Here is an 8,715-nt window from a genome sequence, read left to right as displayed (position 1 = left end):
AGGTCTGAACCTTGATCCAGTTTCTGGAGTCCAAGAATGTTGTTCTTTATTGCAACAGATCACATTTTGTTTACTTGTTTATTGAAAGGAAATTGATGTGCTGCTACTAGGCAAAGCAGCTAATTCATGCCCCATAGAAAAAAAAAGGTCAAAAGTTCCCCCGGGCATAACAGCCCATAGGATATATGTGGTAAAGGCACTCTACTTTCTGTAGCTAAATGGCACACAAGGGAGCCATGCAGCTGGCACCATATCCGGCTGCTTTTGATTCCCCAGACTAATGAGCAGGTACCCATCTGCAGCTCGGTCTACTGGGAACCATATCTGGCATGAGTCCAAATCATAGTTCAGACTCACATTATTGGAACCAAAGCAAAATGCTTTAACGGCTCTGCTACCTGGCACTCCATGGTGGGAGGTAAATGAAGTTACTAGCATTGCACTTTATTTTAATACCTGACAGGCATGTTGGTGACTTTATGCCTCATACCCACACTGGATTACCCATACGCACCTGTTCACAGAGGCATGGTGCCTGGGAGAATGCAGTGATGGGAGATGATATATAAATACTGGTTATGAGATTAACCTGAAACTTGTGAGAGCTGAGTTCAACTCTGCTTTGCCACAGATTCTCCATGCAACACTTAGTCTCTGTGTGCCTCAGTTCTCCATCTGCAAAATGGGGATAATATACCTGAGCCACCTCCAAAGGTGGTTGTAAAGTGCATAGATGTCAGACTAATTGCAATTATATAGGTCTCTTATATAGATAGCCATGCAGAGGGAGTAGAATGAATTCTCCATTAGCATTGTTTATATTACTATAGCACAGAGTGGCTCCAACTGCAACAAGGGTCCTATTCTACTGGGCTTTGTACAGACACAAGTAGAAGGAAGTTCCCACCTTGAGGGGCTTCCAATATATGCACAAGACAGACAAGGGGTGGCAGAGAGGAAAGATTTCACATTCTCCCCCCCTCCACACACACACACACTTCTCAGATGTGAAACTGAGGTACTGACAGACCAAAGATTGAGAATCACAACCCCCCACAATTTACACTGGCCTTCGCACTTCTCACTCCTTCTGGTCCTTCAGAAAATCCTCACCAAAGATAGACCAGGGCTAGGGACACAAGTTACACATAAACTAGTTTAAGTGATCAGAAACTGGTTTAAACCTGTAACAGAACAGAAGTTCAGTGCACATAAACCAGTGCACATAAAATGGCTAAAACTGGTTTAAGATAAACCCGATTGAATGTAGTATCAGACTTAACTGATTTAGGTCAAACCTGTTTATGAAACTTCTGTCCCAGAACCCTTCCTAGTTTAAATTAAATCAGAGTCCTCCAGCATCCCAGAATGCTTTTCAGCCCTGGCCTGGGGCTCTGCTCTGCTATCTGTTTGACTCCGTCCCTCTGCTCCCTAGCTGGAGCAGTGAAGGCTGGCTCAGTGCCCACTCCCACCCCCCGCCAAGCAAACCATGGCTGGGCCTAGGGGTGGGGTTTACACTTACCTTCCCCCAAGTACAGAGCTGCCCCTGCTCTTCCTCAGTTATCTAGTGATTGTATTCAAACTACAATCACTAGCTTCCCTTGTTGCTGGTGGTCACGAGAGCTCATCTTCCAGAGAACACACACACAGAGCAGAGCTGCTGAGTGGGAAAGTGCCGCTGCCACACAATCACTCTCCAAAGCAGGGTCACCCCAATGTTCCTGGCCACATAAGCCCTGTAAGAGAGTACCAGAAAATACAGTGCAAACACACCACAGCTGTTCACCCTGAAGGGGCACTCCCTTGCTGAGCCAATAGTCCCTCCCTAAGCCAAAATAAACCCAGCTGAGAGGCAGCTGCCTTCCTCATCTGTAGATCAGGCTACCTGAGCAGGCTTTGAGGACCAACTTGAAGCCCTGTGAAAGCACATTCAACTCTATGGCTTCAACAAAGTCAAGCTACAGATGACTTTTAGTACAGCAGCACCAGGGATGTCTGGTTCAAAGAGTGAGAAATGGCTCTTTAAGGGAGTCCTGAGTACAGCACTTTCATTAAGGAGCAGCTCATATTGTACTGCTCTAATCTGTCAGCACTTTCCCTCTGACTGCCTCCTGCCCTATCTTATCTGCTTGACTATTGTGAGGCATTAAAACTTTCCTATGGCTTTTTCCCAGTAACCTATACACCTCCACAATAGGCTTTCCCTCAAAGTCAGGTCGTCTGTGCTAGAGGAATAAATCAATCATTTACCCAGGTTAAATCCACTTCCACATGCAACAGGGTACAAACTGGGAATATTGGCATATCAACCCATATAAGAAGTTTCTCAAGGCAACCAAGTTGTTTCCAGGAACCCTGCATGCAATGTCACAATACTTGCTTGTTGCTAATGTTGGACGCATTCAACATAACAGATCTCATGCTAGCGCACAACAAGCGGGTAGGCAAGAGTTCAAGTAACTTGGCAGATCACATCATAGTAATACAGGATAAAATTGCTTAGTGCTACATAGAATTAAACTTCTGTGCTAACATAACCTTGTTAAGCTTTACAATCCACACATATGAAGCTGGTATTTTTTTTTCTCATTTTACAGACAGAAAAACAGAAGCTGAAAGACAGAACTGGCCACATAATAAGTCAGTATCAAGACAGGACTGCAACTCGGGAGAGATGATGGTGAACAGGATTGATGGGACACACTCAAACACCTCACAGTTCCTGCTGTCTAGCTGATCCTAGTTCAACATCCACAGGGAACAGCCTTTTCGTTTGCTTTATGACTGTGTCAGCAAGGAGATCACCCAGGACTGAGGCACACCTACATGACACCTTTTCTACAGCCATAAGCCTTTTCTCCACCTTTCACTATAGATGAGCTCTGCAGGCAGAGGAGTAGACTCGCATATGCTATGCCTATCTCAGGGTGCTTAGTCCAGTCCAGAAAGCAGACTGACCTTAACACACCCATGTATCTGACTCTACATTTTAACTACTGTACATCCTCCAAAAGACATTATCCCTTCAGAGTCAACAGGCTCTAGGAGACTGAAGTGCATTGCTTCTATCTTATATATAGCATCAAACTGAATTATTCACTTCATTTTTGTTAGTGCCTGATCCAGAAAGTACCCTGTGTAGCTTTCAGCTCCCAGGCTGTTTGTGGGGAAGCAGTCTTTCCAATTTTAAATCTGGCAAATTCTCTTTAGAGTTACTAAATAAAAACCACATGCATACAGTTACACTGACAGACAGTATTACTGATAGGGTATATTCACAGCCTGCTTACGCCCATGTCACTTACAAGTAAGAATATAGATTAGTATCTGACAGAGTAGGCTGTCCCCTAGGAAAGATCATGCCTCTCTGAACCAGTTAGCTTCTAAGGCGTGAATCTCAACCAGGATACCTTGAGATCCTTTCAAGGGGGTCATGGGGTGCCATGCAATGTTAGCACTACTAGGTGGGCAAACAAGATAAACCCAGCAGCCACATCCAGACGAGCGGGGGCATGCAGTTTGTGGCACCACAAACTACACGTTTGTTGTGACGTTGCATGCACAGTTCCTGGAAACAACTTGGCTGCCTTAAGAAAACTTCTTACATGGGTTACTGGGTTGATGGGCAAATACTGCCTGTTTATACTGCAATTTTGCAGCACAGAGACAAAATTTGCTACCGAGAAATCTTAGTAGAGAAAAAAAAAACGCTGGGAAAGAACATGGTGCGGTGCACGCAACACGATCATGTACCCGAAGACATGGAGGCTTAGTCCTCCAGGGAGACACTCTGGCTGGCAGCCAGAGTGTCTTCCCTCCTTTAGTTGTACCCTGGCTCCTCCAGCACGCCAGGAGCCGGGAGGAGCTGGGCCCGGGCAGTTTGATCAAAACAAGGCAATATGTCCCATCACAAAACGCACGTGCAGCAGCATGCGCTGTGGCAGAAAGCAATGACGCAAATTTGTGCCGCTACTATTTTTGCTGCTGTAAGTACACGCCCCTGTACATCTGGACATGTCCAGAGATTTCAAACAGGAATCCACAGTGTTAAAAACATTCTGACCTACCGTGGCCTTTCTGAGTTCTTTGCAACAGAAGAATGGCTCTATTATTTTTTTCTATAGTCAAAAATGAATGAGCTGGCATTTTCTGAGGGGTGTCTTGAATTTAGAAAGGCTGAGAATCACTGCTCCAAGTGCCACCCTGCCTTACCTTTGCCTAACCCAGTAAACTATATCTCAATTGCCACAGCCTCCGTGTAGCCAAAAATATAGGACCAAATTCAGCAGCTCAGCTAGCTTTGATGAATAGGGGTGTCTTTGAGCCACAGGCTATACATTTTAAACTCAACTGTCATCTCTCTCATTACAACCAGACATGTTGAAATATTGATGTCACTAATACTGTTACTGATGAAATGGAAAGGGAAAAATCCCAAGCAACCATTCATTATACAGCAGTGACACTTAGTATTCACTGGAGAGAGATTTAAGCCCCTAGTCCTGAGCACTCGTATTAAGGATCTGAGAAACAGAAGCCAAAGAGTTTGCCATCAGTACTCAGGACTAAATGTTATCTTACAAACTCTGATCTCAGGGGAAAATCTCCATGGACCACATGGTGTTAAAAGTAGAACAAGGCAGGCTATTTTACATATATTCCTTGCAAAAATTAGCACTGAAGAAAAGAGGAAGAGAAAGATTCTACTGGACATCCCTTTGAGGAATGACTTAGATCAGAAGTTCTCAAACTGTGGTCCGCGGACCACCACTGGTCTGCAAGCTCCATTCACGTGGTCTACAGAAAGGTGACCAAAGGCTAAAGCTGACAAACATTACCGACTTCCCAGAGCTTTGCTCAAAAAAACAGGCACATCCATTGCATTAGAAAGGTAAGACTACTGATATTAAAATATAAGTTGTGTGCTTTGATTTGTAGAACAAAAGAAGTTTATTAAGTGGTCCACCGAGACCCTCAGCAATTTTCAAGTGGTCCGCAAGAAAAAAAGTTTGAGAACCACTGACTTAGATATCTTGTTAGAATTCAAAGTGTGAGGGCCCTGAAATGCTCTCTTGAAAGATCCAACAACACCGCTCCTTCAAAAAGTGACTGAAAAAGCTCCCGGTCTTCAGATCTCCATGAAAAATAGTGAAGGTGAGATTAAACATTCAAGAAGTGAAAACCAAGCAGTCTCCTACATATATCATACAGAAAAAAGTGGGAAATAGGAAAGATCACAACCTCAGTTTTTAAAATTTCTTTTGAATGTCTCTGCTTAAAAAAAAGTTCCCTCAGATCTTTACCCTGTTGGGTAGAATTTATTCCACATTGCTGCCATGCTACACCCCAGAAGTGGCTGCATTGACGTGGTGCTGTACAAACACAGAATCAAATCCTAATGGCCTTGCTAACTCACTTTGAAGGGAGTTTTTGCCTATGTTAGGACATCAGATTTCAGCCCATAAATGTTTAATTTGCTTCTGGATCCTTTGGAATGACAGGAATTAGGGAAAGATCAAGCCCCATTATTATAGGTTAATAATGAGAAAGCCAGTGATAATACCTTTACAGTTGAAAAGTGGGATTTATCCCAACAAGCAGAACATCATGTGGCAACAACATAAGCAAGGACATTGTCTGTGCAGCTGCATCTGTACACCATTGCCAAGGATGGTGATGGCAGTGCTCTTACTGAGCATGGGTATCTCTCAGTCAATGGGGTTAAGATAAGGTTTGATAGAAAGATGAGGGAGATGGTCAGGGAGAGAAGAGTAAATATGATGTAGCTGCCTGAAGGGCCCTGATCTAAATCCCAAAACACTTCAATGGGAGTCGAGTGAGGCCCAGCATAGGAAGGACCTTAAATAAACATCTCATCCCACTGAAATCAGTGGAACTATGTTTAACGTCAGCTGTGTGGTAAGAAGCCTTGCTGAATCAGTCTTACTATGTCCTAGTCTAACGCTGAAGGTTCTTGAATGGCAACGATCTAATGCTTCTGCTTTCAAATGATTTGATTGCTTTTAATCTAAGCTCCAAATTCCTGACTTGGAAATGTTTGGGGGTTCAAATATTCTGATACAATTGGTTTCTATTAATGGATCTCTACTCTGTCTTATCAAGGGACCTGACATTGCTGGAAGCTAGGCATCCTCAGCTCCAGGCATGTGCCCATGTTGTTACTGACCTGGCACAACAATCTATTCTTTGCAGTCCCTCAAGGCTGGCTTTTTTGCAGCTTCTTTACGTGGTGTCTTTGCACTGTGTGCGCAGTCAGATTCCCCTGTTGTTTGTGTGGGTCTTTCACACAGTAACTGAGGAGAAAACTATTTTTTACAAATATGAAAGTGAGTTTGTCAAGCCACAAAAGCAGCCTGTAGCAGGGGACTCAGGGGAGAAGTACAGACTGCAACTTGGCAGCTTCTCTTTTTTTTTTTTTAAACTGACACTTTTAAAACCGACACTGTCCCATTAACAGAACGTGCATGCTCCTAATGTCACAAAGTCCCCCGTGCTTCAGAAGAAGATACAGATAGACAGGGGGGCGTTATGGAGGGACTAGGAAAAGGAACCAGGGAAGAGAAGTCAAAGACTGAGTAGCAGCCAGGAAGGTGAATGCACAAAAGCCTGCTTTTGGGCAGTCCTGGAGCGGAGGTGCATAGGTACCCCACCAGAATTAATGGCCCACCCCCTCCTCTCCCAATGTGTAGGGGTAATGGCTCCAGCTTATCACTGGGTAGGAACCTGTGGAAAGAAAGAGGGAGATAACATTCCTAGGAGTGAACCATATATGGGGGGAGGTGAGGAAATAAACACACCTGAGGCAGATGGGATAACATCTGGAGAGTGAGGTTACATGCCTGGGAAGAATGCAACACAATCAAGCTGTACAACAGTGAACTTATGTAACCACTACACCTTCCTCCCCTGATCTCTCCTACAGCTTCTTACACTCACTTGTTGCATCATGTCCTTAATTAGACTGCAAGCTCTCTTGGCAGGAGCCATATCACCTCATGTGTGTTTACAACACCTAGAACAGAGGGAGGCCCCAATCCTAATTGGGGTCTTCTTCAGCTATTACCAGAGTGCAGAGTTTAAGCACAGCAATAAGGATGGATTGGGGGGGGGAATGGAATTTGTCTCTGTTTCTGGTCCTGATACCCAGTGGCTCCTTTCCCCAGTATCTCTTGTGCACTGAAAATGCTGAAATTGAAATATATATATGTCATGGAGAATATTTAAAAATTCCCCTTTTGGAATTTCCTGCCTTGCTAATCATGGGTAACTCTGTGTGGCCGCTTATATTTCAATCACTCTGTGGTAGAAGGATGTCTCTGACTCATCTGTGGTGAGCAGCACATCATGAAGAAGGTGAAGAAGCAGAACCTTTTCTGCAAACAAACTAGCTGCACTGAAACCTCATCTTTCCTCCAGTGCTAAAATGTGCACTAAATTGTGCACACAATAGACATTAGCAACAAATTAGTTTTGTCAGTTAGATGCATCAGAGCAGTAATAAAAAAAAAAGGGCAGACCACTAATTTTACACACTTTCTCTCTTGCAAACATGCCCACAGGCAAAACTACCATTCTCTCTTGCTGTCTGCCCTTTCCTTGAAGTCATAAAAAAGCCCAAGGACTTTTTGCTGAAGTGGGAGAGTGTTAAAGGCAGGCTACTGAACTGAGACCACTGAGCTGACCCTGGATAGCATCTCTTAGGCTGCCACCTTGCAGACCTAACACAAGCATAGCTCCTACTGAATTCACAGGAGAATCAAGCCCCCCTGTTTCATTTCAAGCTTTGTTTCACTCTCCAACTGAGACTTTCACCACAACAGTAATCCCAGTCTCCCACTTGACACAGCTCCTTCATTTCTGAAGGCCACAGGAAAGTGCCAAGTAGGTGCCTGGGACAGAAAGCTTTGGTAGCATTAACTCACCTGCCACCTTTAATTAACAAAAACAATTTTTGCCCTCCTCACAGCCTTAGGTTTTAGTATGCTTTATACACTTTCATTCATTTAATCCCACGCATCTCCCACAAGGTATATCACAAATACGCAGGGATCACATCGTCCACCTCCAATGTGCAGAGCCCTCTGGGGCAGGAGAAGAAAGCTGCTTAATATCATAGGGACAACAGCTGAGCACTTTCCATGACTACAGGCCTCACGTTTGAAACTTCATCACTCAAGACAAGGCCACATCCACGCTAAGCATTACCAGTGGTCTCCGGGCAGCCCCGGGAGTTTGGACATAATTTAAGATTTGATTTGAGAGGAGAAGACGGGAGTCTGGGGAGATTCCTGCCCTCGGGGTAAAGCAGCATCATCGCAACATGACCCACGAGTCTGCGTGCAGTCAGAAACCTGGGCTCGGGGTCAGCCCTGGCGCCGCCCGGAGCAGGTCCCCTCAAAGGCGAGGGACGCTGCATCCCACTGGCCTGAGGGCTGCAGCCCACCTGTGTCGGCCGCAGAGCGCGGAGCCGCCCGCGCTGCCAGCAACGGGGCTGTTCACTCTGAACCCTACTGAGGACGTCCGCCACCGGGCTCCTCCTGGCACCTCCGCAGGGGGACGCCTGCCAAGCCCCTGCCCCGCTATTATAGTCGATCATAATAATTAATAATAATAATGGTGGGCGGGGCTTGCTCGCAGGTGCCCCCGGGCTGGCTCCCCTCCCGCCGCGGACTCACCGGCTCCCGGCGCGGGCAG

This window comes from Alligator sinensis, unplaced genomic scaffold (genome assembly GCF_000455745.1).
Source record: "Alligator sinensis unplaced genomic scaffold, ASM45574v1 scaffold235_1, whole genome shotgun sequence".
NCBI classification, from domain to species: Eukaryota; Metazoa; Chordata; order Crocodylia; family Alligatoridae; genus Alligator; species Alligator sinensis.
Note: the sequence above shows the minus strand (reverse complement) of the source record.